We start from the raw sequence: 14,677 nt of genomic DNA, 5'->3' as shown, positions 1-14,677 counted from the left end.
ATACTCAGACAGCGTCTCTCGAAACTCTTTTTGCACCTGGCCTGTCTCACCCTCCCCATACGGGTCTGCAATGTCTTCAACTCCAGTTTTTTAAGCGTACCCCTAATATCTCCCAGGATGCCAAAGCTCTTTGAGATACAAATCCCTCTAATGGTGACCTTAAAGGCCTCCCATATCGTCTCCACGCTGTCCACTGACCCCATCTTTCTTTCGAAAAATTCCTTTATATCTTCCCCTAGTTCATTTTGAAACACTGCATCCGTCAGGACAGCAGGTTGTAACCGTCACCTAGGCCTGGGCACGTCATATCCCTGAGGTGTGAGTGTAAGCCGCACTGGGCAGTGGTCTGAAAACGTGTGCGCAGGGTGCTTGGCGCTGTGTAAAGCCGTCACTAGACCCCTGGACAGCAAACAATAGTCTATGCGAGCCCATGTCCCGGCATATGCTGTAAAGTGTGTACCCTCCCTGACCTGTGGATGCAGGTGCCTCCAGCTATCAATCAGTTTACCCTCACCCATAATCCCCTGTAGCACCGCCTGGGAGTTATTGTAGTGATGTGCTGCAGTGTTTGATCTATCTAAAACCGGGTTGAAGGCCACATTAAAATCTCCTCCCCAGATTATGTGTGTGGACCCCACAGTCACAATTTTCCCCCATACCGTGGTAAAGAATTCCGTGGCATCAACGTTCGGACCGTAACATGTTGCTATTGTGATCGATTCCCTGCCCAAATGTCCCCACGCTATAGCATATCTCCCCTGTGGGTCTGCAATCGCCCCTGCCAATACAAGGGGTGTCTGTTTTTTAACTATGATCGCTGTGCCACGGGCATAAGATGAATAAGAGGAGAATATTCTACTGCCAGCCCATTTGCTAGCAAATGTATTAGCGGAGTGTGGGTTAATGTGTGTTTCTTGAAGTAGGGCTATGCTAACCTGTTGGCGATCCAGATATGCTCTAATATTTGTCTGCGTTTTCGCGCGTCTCCCAGACCCCTCACATTCCAGGATATTACCTTCAATTGTGTCCCATCTACCATGCCCCCCGTATCACCTGCCAGTGCATGGACCCCGTGTTGCAATTCCAATCATTCTAAAACCGTGTGTAAACAGCGAGTTGTGGTGCCTACGAGAATGCCGCACATGATAGCCAATTAACCGTGTACTGGTCGCAATCCCCCCTCCCCCACCCACTGAAGCATCCCAATCATGCCAGGTTCGTGAATCCCTCCCCCCTCCCCGCCCAAACATAACTTCCCTTTGAACAGCTCTAGCCAAGGACCAGAGTTAACCATCTATGGGGATCTCCTGTAAGGGGAAGTCTTACTAGGTGGCCCACGGGTACCTTCCGTCATTCAGGGCGCCAATGCCAACAGGCATGCCCCTAAACAGACACCGAGGGTGTCTGGCTGCTTCAAAAGTTTGTGTCCCAGTAGTCCTTACGTGTTACCTCCATCAGCATATAATTCTGGTGCAACCAGGTATCCACCTCACCACAAATGCTCGGTATGTCGTGCTTGGTTCTCAATTCGCAGTTTCCGCCGGCCTTCCCAAAGCTGAGTGAGCAACCGTCCACACTCCTCAGTTGTTATCAAGGTGTAGCGTCCGGCGAAGTGCCAGCTGCCTGTTCCCTCTGAAGTTGCTTCAGAAAGTCCTCAACCTGCTGGGGCTTTGTATAAAACATTTGTTTGCCCTGGTGAGTGATGCGGAGCCACGCCGGGTAGAGAAGAGCATAATCAATTTGTGCCTGCCGCAGTTTTTGCTTAACCGGAAGGAATTTGCGCCGTTCTTCCTGCGCTTGTGGGGTAAAATCCGGATATATAGTGAATGGCACCCCCTCAAAATGTAGCTGTTTCTTGTCTCTCGCCACCTTCAGGGCTGTGTCCCTATCCCTATAGTTCAGCAGGCAAGCTATGATGGGCCTTGGCGCTCCTCCGGGAGGCGGCCTCGGGCCTAGGGCTCTGTGTGCCCGTTCGACGACGAGATAAGGGGAGAGGGCCTCCGGCCCCACCACGGCCTTCAGCAATTTTTCAATATAGTCCTCCATCCTGCCCGTGTTGGTGCTTTCCGGTATCCCCAGTACGCGAATGTTGTTCCTTCTACTCCTTGCTTCAATATCCTCATTCTTGGCAGCGATAATTTTTAGCAACTTCTCCATTTGCGTCACTGTGCCTTGGATGTGGGCATTATTATCCTCAGCCTCCGAGATGCGCGTGTCAACTTCCTTTATACGCATCTTTTTTTTTGATAAACAAGTTTTTATTGTTTTACGTGATACAACAGAAAAACAGTGAGCCTGTCGGACCATCATCGCACAATAGCACCGCCTAAGAGCGCACCACCTCTCCGTCCCCCTCCCGAAGTCCCCACCCCTGCCCCCCCGGACCACATGCTCACAATACATTGCCTAACCATTTCCCCCAGACCCTTCGATACTTTTTGTGACAACCCCGCGCCTGGTAGAGAGTCCGTTCCTGTGCCGCACACCAGTCCACTCCGTTGCTCCATTTGGCCAAACTAGGCGGCTGTGGTTGCTTCCAGGCCGCTGCAATATCTCGCTTCGCCACCATTAACGCTGTCATGAGAAACAATTTCTCAGCACGAGTGCCATCCAGGCCGTCAGTGATGCCCAGTAAGGTGTGCTTAGGGTCATGTAGCACTTCCCAATGCCCATCAATCTTATGGGCGATCGCGTCCAAGTGTGCTCCTGCGTCATCCATCACCGTCGGCTGGCGAGTCCCCTTCTTCGCCTCAAAGGTGAGCCGTGATTGCTTCGCATCTGTTTTCCCCATCTTCGCACATGACTGTATAGACTATGCTGCGATGCCCCCTCAGGGATGGTGGGAGCAGTGGGTGGTTATCTCAGTAGACCGTCTCGCCTCCAATGCGGTATTCCGCTATTAGCGCCGGTATGGTGCGCCACCAGGCAGCTCTGTGCTACTAGTGCTCCACAGCAGGCAGCTCCAGCGCAACCAAGATGACGCCAGGGGACATGTGCTCCTCACAGACCTTTCCACACTGGCTATGTGCGATGCTCCTCTGTGGCACACTCCAGCCACCAAGTCCCCACCTCTTTTCAATGTGTCGCCAGTCCCCCGTCTCTCCTTCCCTCCTGCCTCCCAATGTGGGACTGCTCTGTGGTGTCAGACGACAGCCTCTCCCAGCTTGGCAGAGTTACCCTCACTACCATAGCACTGTAATGCTCCAGCCACCCCGAGCGGTATACAGTGCCCCTCTGCCGCTGACGGCCGATCCGCCGTCCGCACGATGGATGGGATCGGTAATATAGCTCCGCGCCCAGCGGGCGTTTAAGATAAGCAGGAGGCACTCATCGGTGTAAATATGCTTAATCAGCTGCTCCCTTCTTGCTCCAGTGGCAGTCAGTGAGGTAGGTCCGCGCTCAGCGGACCCGTGATAAAAATAACCGGCACTCACCGCCTCCCGGCAGCCGCCATGTCCGCACCGCGGCCTAAACGCCTCGTGGGAGCCGCGGTGCTTGCGTACCAAGCTCCCCGCTGCACCAGGGGTCGTCGCGGTCACGCCGTCCTCAGGCCGTTTTTGCCGATTCTCGCGTCCGCGGCTCCCGCGGCTCGAGACACAGTTACCCCAGTGCTTGTGGGGTGAAAGCCTAGTGCAGGTGGTCGGATCCGCTCCCCGGGACAGGATCATGAAAGGATGCCAGCGCCAGACTGCGGGAGCCTCACACAGTGGCAGCCATTCCGCTGCGGTGCCACCTTGCGCCCCCCAGATTTTCCAACTTGCTGATCTTGTGTATGACAAAAAGAATATGATATAATCTACGTTTTGTTTTATCTTAAATAATAACCTGAGATTGTATCAACAAGGGCATCTTCATTTTCAAAAACTTGCATTGTCTTAATCATTTCCAAGGAATACACTGTGATATCATCAGCATATGCTAAGGTTTTGTTGCATGCCCCTTATAATTGACCAATGCCATAGCTTCAGTTGTTAAAATCTTACATAAGAAGTGGTCTAGAAAAAGGGTCAACGATAATGGAGAACAGATCAGCTCTGAAGGGTTCCTCTTTTTACTTGGATAACACTGAAGTTTTTTACCATCATTTGCATTGGGCTTCTGATATAACTCCAGATTGAGTTTATAAATCTAGAGCCAAACCCCATCTTTTGTGTGACTGCCCATACGTTATGCCAAGATATGCAATCAAACGCCTTTTTCGGCAACACGCACTATCATTGCCAAAGAGTCACACTGTTGTGCTGAAAAACCCATAATGTAATTTCTTGTTTTATGTGGTCAGTACTGCCTCCACCCAGTAAACATTTGTGGTGCTATGGAAAAACAAGTTTGCCAGTGATGCTGCTCAACAAGTTACCATAGTTTTAAAGTAGATTTTTGCATAGCTGTTTATTAGTGAAATTGGTTGGTATGACCCAGAGTCTGTTAATAACTTATGTTTCTTTAGAAAATATGAAAATGTTACTCTGGGCCCTTAAATGAGGCAGTACATCCTTCTGTAGTACATTAGGAAGTGAAGTTGATCCTGAAGCCTATCACATTTTTAGAATACCTTTCCCCCAATCATCATTCGGGAGCCCAGTAATGGTAGAATCTATATCTAAGCAAGAAATATTAACATTTAAAAAGTCTGGATTGCTTCGTTGGTGTATTGTAGACACATGGCATTTATTTAACAATTGATTTTCTCATCAGAGATTTATCAATCCTCTTAATATATATGTTTTGATAAAAGTCCTGAAACACTTGTACAATGCAATCCACACTTTTAAAAACTTTTACCATATCTTTCCACTTTATTTTTGACCGGAAACCTATAAGCATAAGCGCCTTAGGGCATTGATCTGTAAAGATCAATATTAAGATATTGATCTTTACAGAAAACGCATCCTCACTTCCTGTTGGCCATGTTTACCTGGCCCCAGGTCGGAAAAGGCAGTGCTCTAGTTTCTCTGCCAAGCAGCTTTTTCCCCGTTTGCACTGACGGCTAATACGCAGGCAAGCAAATGCTGCACCAAAGGCTACCCTCATCTGCACCTGTCCGTGCTTAGATGGTGTGAGGGGCCAGGAATACTGCTCCTGCAGAGAGCAATTGATTAACCTACTCATCATCCGATTTACACATGTTGCGGCAAAGTGCACGTGGGGATTGCCTACATGCCTGGTCACCTGGGGCAGCCACGGTCGGTACATGTAACAGCGGTGGGGTGGTGGGGCTGCATGGGGGGGATTTCAAGGGACAATGCTGAGAGAAAATTAATTATTATTTTAAATTTCCCTCAGCACCTTTGCTTCCTGTAATGGTTTTATAAATAAACGAAGATGCCATCTACACTCCATGATAACATGGCCAAAGCTGGGTTGTACAAAAAAAGCACTACCCTCTACCATGATATCTGCCTTGGGCCTAGCCTTTTCAAACTGTTTTCAATGGAGTAGGAATTTTCCAAATAAAACCAGTATTGCTACAAGAAGTAGCTTTTTTTTATTTAGAGGGAGTATATGGACCCATAGAGCTTGCCGATCCCGGTTCCAATACTTCAGATCAGGGAATACATTTCAAAACAATAAAGCCTCTGGTGTCAGATCCTTCAGAGCCTTCCTCCATTTCCAATGCTCACATGTTTTTTCTGTGCTGGCAAATTTTATAGTCTTAGAGTCTCCATTGTAGATCTGCTAACGGGTGCTTGTGCATCTCCAATTGCCTTGTTATTTGTTATTTCTTTACCCTCCAGGCACCCTTTTCCAGTACCGTTTTAGATTCTCCCTAACGATAATACATTGCTTTATTTAATGCATAGCTTTGCTATACTTTTGAGTCTCACCTTGGTGTGCCTAAACAGTTGATGAAAAGAACTGAGGGTGGTTTCAGCAGATTTTGTTGTGTCCACAGATGTTGAGTTGTTGAATGGTGTTAAGTGTGCCACAATGTGATGCCCCTTTAGCAATTCTGTTCCTTACGGCTTATATTGCAGAAGGACGCTTTATCATATTTTCTAATAGTGTCCCCAAGGCACTCTGCATTGTTTTCAGAAACAGATAAAATGTCAGAATTTTTATTATCAGTAATATTGTTACTTTCAAATAGATGAAAAGAGAGGTTGGAGTGAGGATAGAATTGTTTAGGATTATCGAGTTCTTTATGTGCCTGCTTGATGAGCTCAGAAATTCTCACAGCCCTTGGAGTGTTCTCCCGAATAACTTTTAGTGGCCCTTGTATCATAAATCACAATTTTCCCCCTTGAGAACTTACCTTTAAGCTGCAATACCATAGAACTGTTCTTCTGTAATACCATATGATTGCTCTTCTGTGATTCCATTGAGAAAGCATTGATCCTGCATGTCTTGTATTAAATCTGTCGAATGTGAACCACATTGCCAAATGCTCACATAATCCCTTTGTAAAATATTTTTGCTAGCTGAGAGTTTCAAAGGATGTGCCACCTTTTCTGCATCACACAGCACACCATCTTGGAGGCTAGAACATTCAGTTTTACTGAGTGAGCCACAATCTGTTTCTTTGTCCAGCCCCTTGTTCCCATCAAAGTTAATCAATTGCAGAGATTTCTGCTCAGGCTGCAGATCCTACTGTGAGGTGTCAGGGAAGCCAGCGTGTTGCTTGCAGCTTGTAGTTTGCTGTGAGTAAGGAGACAATTACATCAGCTTCATCAACCAGTTTAGAAAGTTCACCATATTTTTCTCCACCAAACAGTTTTGGCATAACCACACAGGTTTTGCACTCTGTTTATTGTTAGTATTACATTGGGAATTGCCAATGCAGTTTACCTGGGGGCTGAAGAAACTACTTTGGTGGTTCTTGACTCTTTTACCGCTTTCAGCATCATCATTCTGGTAAGCAACAATGTCATGCCCAGAAAACCACAGCACTGTGCAGACCTTCACACTGGCCTAGTGCAAGATAAGTGAGGCGCCCTGAGGCTGTTCATGGTAATTTCCAAAGTCAACATTCAAAATTTATGAAAGCGCTACAGCTTGTTCCGCAATCAGCTTCCACACACACAAACCCCTCTGTCTCTTTCCCTCTCTCTCCCCCCTCTCTCTCACTCCAGCATTGTCAGAGTTGCGGGGCACATTATGTAAAATGTCCTGGTGCTGTTCAGACTTTGGATGGTCTGAGTGCCCGACGGTCATAATGAGGCAAATGTGGTTAAAAATTAGTGACAAATGTATACATGTTAAGATTATTTATTGGTCAAAACATGGTAGAACATAATGATAGCTAATTAACAGCGGATACAAATATCACTTAACATGGCAGCTCAGGTTCTCCTAAAATACTATTTAAAAATATACCAGAAAATATACCAAACATGACAGCAAACTAAATAAAAAGTTCTGGTTCGCTTGAAAGTAATCTAGGTCTCTAAAATGGGATGTTTTTACTGATTCCATTTGCAAATTGTCCGAGTATGAATAATTTAAACAAATGCATGCATATAGAAAGTAATTGTTAGGGTGTATTAAATGGCAAACCACATTTGCATATACCTCAACCATACCTTAGAGAGTCTTTGACTATCTTCAGATACCTCAGCCAACCTTCAGTTATCTGTTGCCCATCCTCCGACACTGTGAGCCAGCTGTTAGGGATTGTTAGAACTTGGGGTCTCTAGTTGGCTGAGGTAGGTAGCTCAGTCCAAATAGGGACCCTTGCTTTTAGTCAGGGAAAGGAGGGACACACTCTTAGATAACCCCTGCTCACCCCCCCCCCCCCCCGGTAGCTTGGAATGCGCAGCCAGGCTTATCTCCAAGGCAATGTGTAAAGTATTTGCAACCACACTCCCAGTAACACAGTGATAACACCACCAATAGACACCCCACTGATTTAGGAAAATAGCGGTATCTTTATCAAGAAGAAATACGATGAGACCAAACGATAAAAATATCCAGCATATGCGTATTCGTAATATTTCACTGGGCCGGTTATTAGGCCAACAATCACTGTTAGGTTCTGGCGGTATTAATGAGCGGTTCACAATGATCTAATGCAGTCCTAATGTAATGCTATGCAGTTCGTAATGCAGTTCGTAATGTAGAAATAAGAAGTCCTTAATGCAAGTACTAGTGCAGATCGTAAAAGCAAGTAATAATGCAGTTCGTAATGCAAGTACTAATGCGGATCGTAAAATAAGTAATAAGGCAGTTCGTAATGCAAGTACTAATGAGGATCGTAGAACAAGTAATAATGCAGTTCGTAATGCAAGAACTAATGGGGATCGTAGAACAAGTAATAATGCAGTTTGGAAAAACAATCCGGCACCGATCGCGGTGCTTGTGAAGGTCTCTATGCCACTCCTGGCTGACTCGCGGTAAGCGGTTGCCAAAATATGCCCCCAATACGGTTACAAAGGAAACAAAATGCAGATCCACAATCCGACCCCTGTACTGCCACTCCTTGGCGAGTACGGGTCGCGATACTGTCTTGAGCGGAGGCTCGTGCTGCAAAGATGGGAAAGGCCATGAGCGGTCTCTCGTAGCATGCACTCCGCCCCAGGCGGCAACACATGCACGCTCGCTGAGCGTTACCTGGGGGGTGCAGTCTCTCTCACCTCTCCGCGCAGCTTGGGTGTCACCCTGTGCGGCTTCGGGTTGGCGGCGGCTGCTCCTCGCAGTGAGAGTCGGGCTACCAGGTGACGGCCTCGCAGCTGATCGGCTCCCGGTGCGACTCTGCTGATCTTGGGCACAGGACATTGGACCCACGATGGTAAAGGTTCACAGGTCTCACCTTGGCAAAGGAAGGCTCGGGCCGGTGGCGGTGATTTCTCATGGCTCCCCCCTTGGGACGACGGTCCGGGCTGATGGCGATAACGGTCAAAGCACTTCTGGTCACGCTGTTGATTGAAGCAAAGCGCAAGACTGCTCCGGGTCACACGGTCACGGGGCAATTCTCATGAAGGTCTCAGGCTGCAAAAAGCACACGCACACAGCGTCGCTGAGACACACTTGGAAACTTTTATGTTCCTGAGTTTCCACAACAGGGATCCAGCTCCTCACGGGCCCTTGGCGACAAGTTACTTCAGGACACAGCACACAGCAAAGTCATTTCAAGCAGGGGGACACAGCACATAGCAAAGTCCCTTGTCCTCTTCTAGCCAAATCAGCAAACTTCAGGCCAGCCCCAGAACACGCAGCAAGGGCAGTCCTTCTCTTCAGTCTCTTCAGCTGTTCTTCCTTGGCAGAGGTTCCTCTTGAACATGAAGTTGTTTCAATCCTTCTTCAGGCTTGAGTTCAGGGGTTTCAGCTCTCACATTTATACCCCTAAATGGCTTTGAAGTCTTTGTGTTCAGGGGGCTCTGAGCCCGGTCCAAACCAGACCTGGGTGTCTCCCTGCCAGTGCACACCTTCTTTCTTTGATAATGGGGATCTGGGCCTCAGACACTCCGCAGGAGGTGAAGCCATTCTTTTGTGGCAGCAGCACAGGCGTGTTCGCATCAAAGGGGCTACTCCTCCCACTACACCAAATGCAGGCCAGCCTGTGCTGTCTCACCTACTCCTCCCTGGTGTCAGGACACCTCCCCAGACCCTGTCACATCCAAACCCAGACAGTCAATACACAACCAGGCAGAGGCATGCAGGATGGTTAGGACAAGAACACAGCCACTTCTAAAAGCGTGTTTTTTAAACACGCAATTTAAAAACCATCTTCACAACAAGAAGTGTTATTAAATTCTGAGTTCAGGCACACTAAACTCCATCCCTCCATCTTATGCCTATGGGAAGATATGTCCCAGCATTCCCCATTCTTTCCTATGGGCAAGATGGCCTTGCAACAGTGAAAAACGAATTTGGCAGTATTTCACTGTCAGTACATTGTACACACCTCAGTACATGTCCTACCTTTCACTTACACTGCACCCTGCCCAGGGGGTACCCTGGGCCTACTATAGGGCTGTCTGATGTGCATAAAAAGGAAAGGCTAAGGCCTGGCAAGTGGGTGCACTTGTCAAGACAAGGCAGTTAACAAACTGCGTGCAGGCACTGCAGTGGCAGTCCTGAGATCTCTCTTTAGGGCTACTTGTGTGGGTGGGTGGCACAATTAGTGCTACATGCCCACTAGTAGTATTTGCATTACCAGCCCTGGCACACATGGTGCACTTTACTAGGGACTTTACTAGTAAGACAAACATACCTATTATGGACAACCAATTATCATAACACTTTATACAGGGAGCACTTGCCCTTAGACACTGATCAGCAGTGGCAAAGTGTCCAAAGCATCTAAGTCGGCAACACAATGTCAGAAAAAGGTCTAGGAGGAAGGAAAAAAGTTCAAGGAACTTTAGCCAAAAAGGGTCCGAGTCCAATATGCTCCATGCCACCATCTTCTCCAAGCCTCCTTCTGATGATCAAGACTTGACTCGGAATCCGCCTAAGTATGAGACATGCCAGGAGAGACAAGGGAAAAGGAAATTTTCTGAAAGCCTTAACATTATGGATGAGGAGGAGGATGACAAACCAGTCATCCTCATTGATGCTAGCCCAGAGGAGACCGGCATTACCACTATGGAACCTGCTCCGAGGTATGTGGCACGGATACCACCGCCAGCAGCCCATATTTGTAAGGCCCCTGCGACCTGCATCCACAAATACCTCAGTAGAAGTATGCACTGCAGAGAGGCAATCGTCGACACGGCCACCTACCTCCACTTCTATGGGCATTGGCACTAGTGGCCCAATGAGAAAGTTGACCTCCCCAGTTTGGGACTTCTTAACGGTTAGCCAGCAGGAATAACATCGCCATCTGCTCCTTTTGCCATGTGAGTGTTCATTAAGGTAAGTGTGGTACACAATATGGTACTGGAGGCCAAAAATCCCATATGAAAAAACATCATGCCATCTGCTGGGACGCACACCTTAAAAAAATAGATGCAGGTCGAGTTGGTGAAGGAGATTATAGTAGGGAATCTGCTTCGATCACGGCAGAAGGTGAAGGTGATAAGGAAGAAGAGGATGACATCTTTATGCAAAGCAGCCCTGTCATCAGCAGTGCACTATCATCTACATCAATACTGTAGAAATGGCACAAGACTCAGCGTTAGATGGAGACACCACGGGATGCACATGGAGTCTACCACCATCCTCTCTCCAGAAGTTGCCTGCGTCAATGGCTCCAGAAAAGAAAATAATCCAGGCTACCATTACTGCCATGATTAGGCAAGAGGGGCAGTACAAACGCAATCACCTAATGGCCCGTTTGTATAATGTGAAGCTAACTAAAATGTTAGTGTTGGACTTCCTTCCTTTTTCTATTGTGAATGGAGTGGGATTTCTAAAAGGTGTGACGGCCTTCTGCCAGAAATGGAAGGTTCGCAGCCTGACCTAATCTGCCAGAGTTGCTGTTCCAATTCTCTATCATGATGTTCTAGAATTGGTTGGACAAGCTTTGCAGCATTGTGCTGTTCATACTATCCACCTGACGATAGACATGTGGACATGATGTCAAGCCACTGATTGCATGTGTATCACTGCACACTGGATCTTTTTCTTGAGGGTTAGAGAAATGATCTCTTTTGGTTTTGACTCTGAATACATTTTTAATGCTGCTCAGAAGCATGCAACGGAAGGCATGCTTGCCATGGAGAAATTCCATACAGCTGCAAACATCTTGGGAGACTTTAACAGCAAAGTCTTTGAAGGGCTGCGACCCCAAGGGCTCAACATTGGATTTGTGGCTATGGACAATGGCAGTAATATAGTTAAGGCCATGGCAGATGGTGGTTTTTTCAGGGTCCTTTGTTTGGCGCACTGTATCAACATCATTGTACAGGATTTTTGTTATAAAAAGACATAGTCAGCAACTTACTGTCCACCTGCGGAAGAATCGGCACTCATGTCAGCCATTGTTTTAAAGCCCAGAAGCAGTTGAGGATCATTCAACGTGATAATAGAGTGCCAGTTAAAGCCCTCATACAGGAAGTGCCAATACATTGGAACTCGACCTATAACATGTTGCAACGTCTGTTAGAGGAGTACAGACCAATCAATGATTATGTCATACAATGAGGGGATGCAACTGGTTAAGGCATAATCTTCACGATGGACAAATGGGGCCTAGTCAAATGCCTGACAGAGGTGCTGCTTCCTTTTGAGGTTTTCATTTTGGTAGTCAGCAAGGAGGATAGTACGATGGGTCAAGCTATCCTGTTGTTGCATCTGCTGGAGGACAAGCTAAAGAAGGTATCTGAAATGTACATAGATGTAGACAAAAAGAAAGATTAGCATGAGTTGGTGCAGAACTTAATCCTTCTCTAGCAAGATCTCTGAACCTTGGTCTGAGATCTGCTCTTCCCCAGCAGCTCCGGTGTTCTGTGCTCTGCCTCCGATCCCCACCCAGGTAGGTTTCGAGACCTGTTACCACGCTTGCCCTTTTCTCACTGCCATACTGTATTTTTATTCCGCGTGCCGTCCTTGCCTGTGGCCATTGCTGTTTTGTTTTATTTTTCCTCCTTGTGTTCTGTGCTCATTGTTGATTTTATTCTACTTTTGCTTCCTTGTGCCGCCTGTACTCTGTGCTCACTGTTGTTCAGTTTTCTGTGCCCATTCTATTGACTTGCCATTGACTTGCAATCCCGCTATCTTGCCTGTGCCCTTCTGTTGTTTTGCTGTGTGTTGTTAACTTTGTCTCCCCTGTTCCCGCTGACACCTCTGCCCCTGTGACCCCTCCCCGCTCCTGCTTCCCAGCTGCACATCCCTCCCCCTCCCCTACTCAATGGCGGCCGCTGCATGGTCGCGCACCGGGCGTGCTGCTGGCGTGCCGAAGGCGCACCTAAGGCAAGCCTGCTGTACCCGCCAGCGACCCAACCGTGGCCAGCACAAGGAACCCTGGATCGACAACCTTCCACCACTACAACTCTGCTGCTCTCCACGCACTCAACCCAGGGAGAACCAACGACTGCCAAAGTGCTTCACCAAACACCACCCATGGCCAGTTCTCCTGCTGACACTGCCGACAATCCTTCACCACAGACAGTGGCCCTACGATCGCCGAACCATCGCCAAACGCCAGCATCACCGAAGCCCTCAAGTGCATCCTCCTCAACGTACGCTCCCTACACAAACACGCCGTAAAGATCAAGGACCTACTCTCTCCCAATGTTGCTTTTTCACTGAAACCTGTACCAATACCACCTCCACCCCAGACATCGCCACTACCATCCCTGATGGATACAAGATCCAGAGAAAGGACTGCCCCCACCGCTCGGGAGGAGGACTCGCCATCGCACACAAGAGCTCCCTCCATCTCCCACCTCCTGCACAAGCGAGCCCCTCTCCAATACAGAGTACCTCCACTTCCAGATCCAAACCAGCACCAGAACCATGCTGCACGGGACCCTCGTATACAGACCCCCCGGACATCGTGCCTCCTTAGCCACCACCATTGCTGACCTCCTCGCATCCACGGACTACATTCTCATCGGAGACCTGAACTTCCACCTCGACAACCACAGCGACCCCGCCTCAACCACCCTCCTGGACAATCTCGCCAACCTCGGACTGAACCAGCTCATCACCACCCCCACCCACAGAGCCAGACACACCCTTGACCCCATCTTCGCAGGAGGGACAAACATCCTCTTCAGCCACACCATGCAGCCCCTCTGGACAGACCACCACTGCGTGCAATTCACCTTCAACACCACCATCGCACACAAACCCGCCCCGTGGCTGCCACGAAGGAACTGGAGCAAGATCACAGAAGAACACCTCAACGCCACCCTCCCCCATGACCCCCCCTTTGCCACACCAGACGCCAACTCAGCAACCAAAGAACTACACCGCTGGATAGCCGGCTGCGCCGACAAGCTTGCATCCCTACGCCACACCGGCAAACAACGCCCTCTGAAGGGCGTCTGGTTCTCCGCTGTCCTCCAGGAAGCCAGACGCACCTGTAGACGCCTCGAAAAACTCTGGCAGAACAGGAAAGCCAGCAAAGACCAGAACAACTACAGGAACGCCATGAACGAATACCACCGGGCATAAGAGCCACCAAGCGGACCTTCATCAAGAACAAAATCCACACCAATGCAAGCAACTCAAAATAACTCTTCAACATCATACAGCAGTTCACCAAACCCCCCAGCGAGACCACAGACGTCACCCCATCGCAGGACCTCTGCAACCAATTCAGCTCCTAGTTCCACTTGAAAATCAAGGCTCTCTACGACAACTTCAGCAAACAGACTCTGGACACCGCCACCCTCTCCACAACCGACAACCAGCCGACCATCACCACCTGGAAGCCTACCACCACTGAAGACACCACCACGACCATGAAGAACACCCCTTCAGGAGCTCCCACGGCCCCCGCCTACCGCACATCTACCACAGATCTGCCATGCCATAGGTCCCGAACTAAGCCGTACCATCAACGCCTCCCTCGAATCCGGCACCTTCCCTGATGACTGGAAGCGGGCAGAGGTCATGCCCCTCCTCAAGAAACCCTCAGCCAACCCAACTGACCTGAAAAACTACTGACCCATCTCCCTCCTTCCCTTCGCAGCCATAGTCAAATAAAGATTCATCAACACCCAACTCACCACCTTCATCGAAGAGAACACCATCCTCGACCCCTCCCAGTCCGTATTCCGCAGCAGCCACAGAACTGAGATTGCTGTCCTCGCCGCCACCAACGACATCCGCATGCTACTCGACCAGG

This window comes from Triturus cristatus, chromosome 6 (genome assembly GCF_964204655.1).
Source record: "Triturus cristatus chromosome 6, aTriCri1.1, whole genome shotgun sequence".
Taxonomy (NCBI): Eukaryota; Metazoa; Chordata; class Amphibia; order Caudata; family Salamandridae; genus Triturus; species Triturus cristatus.
This window is presented reverse-complemented; position numbering follows the sequence as displayed.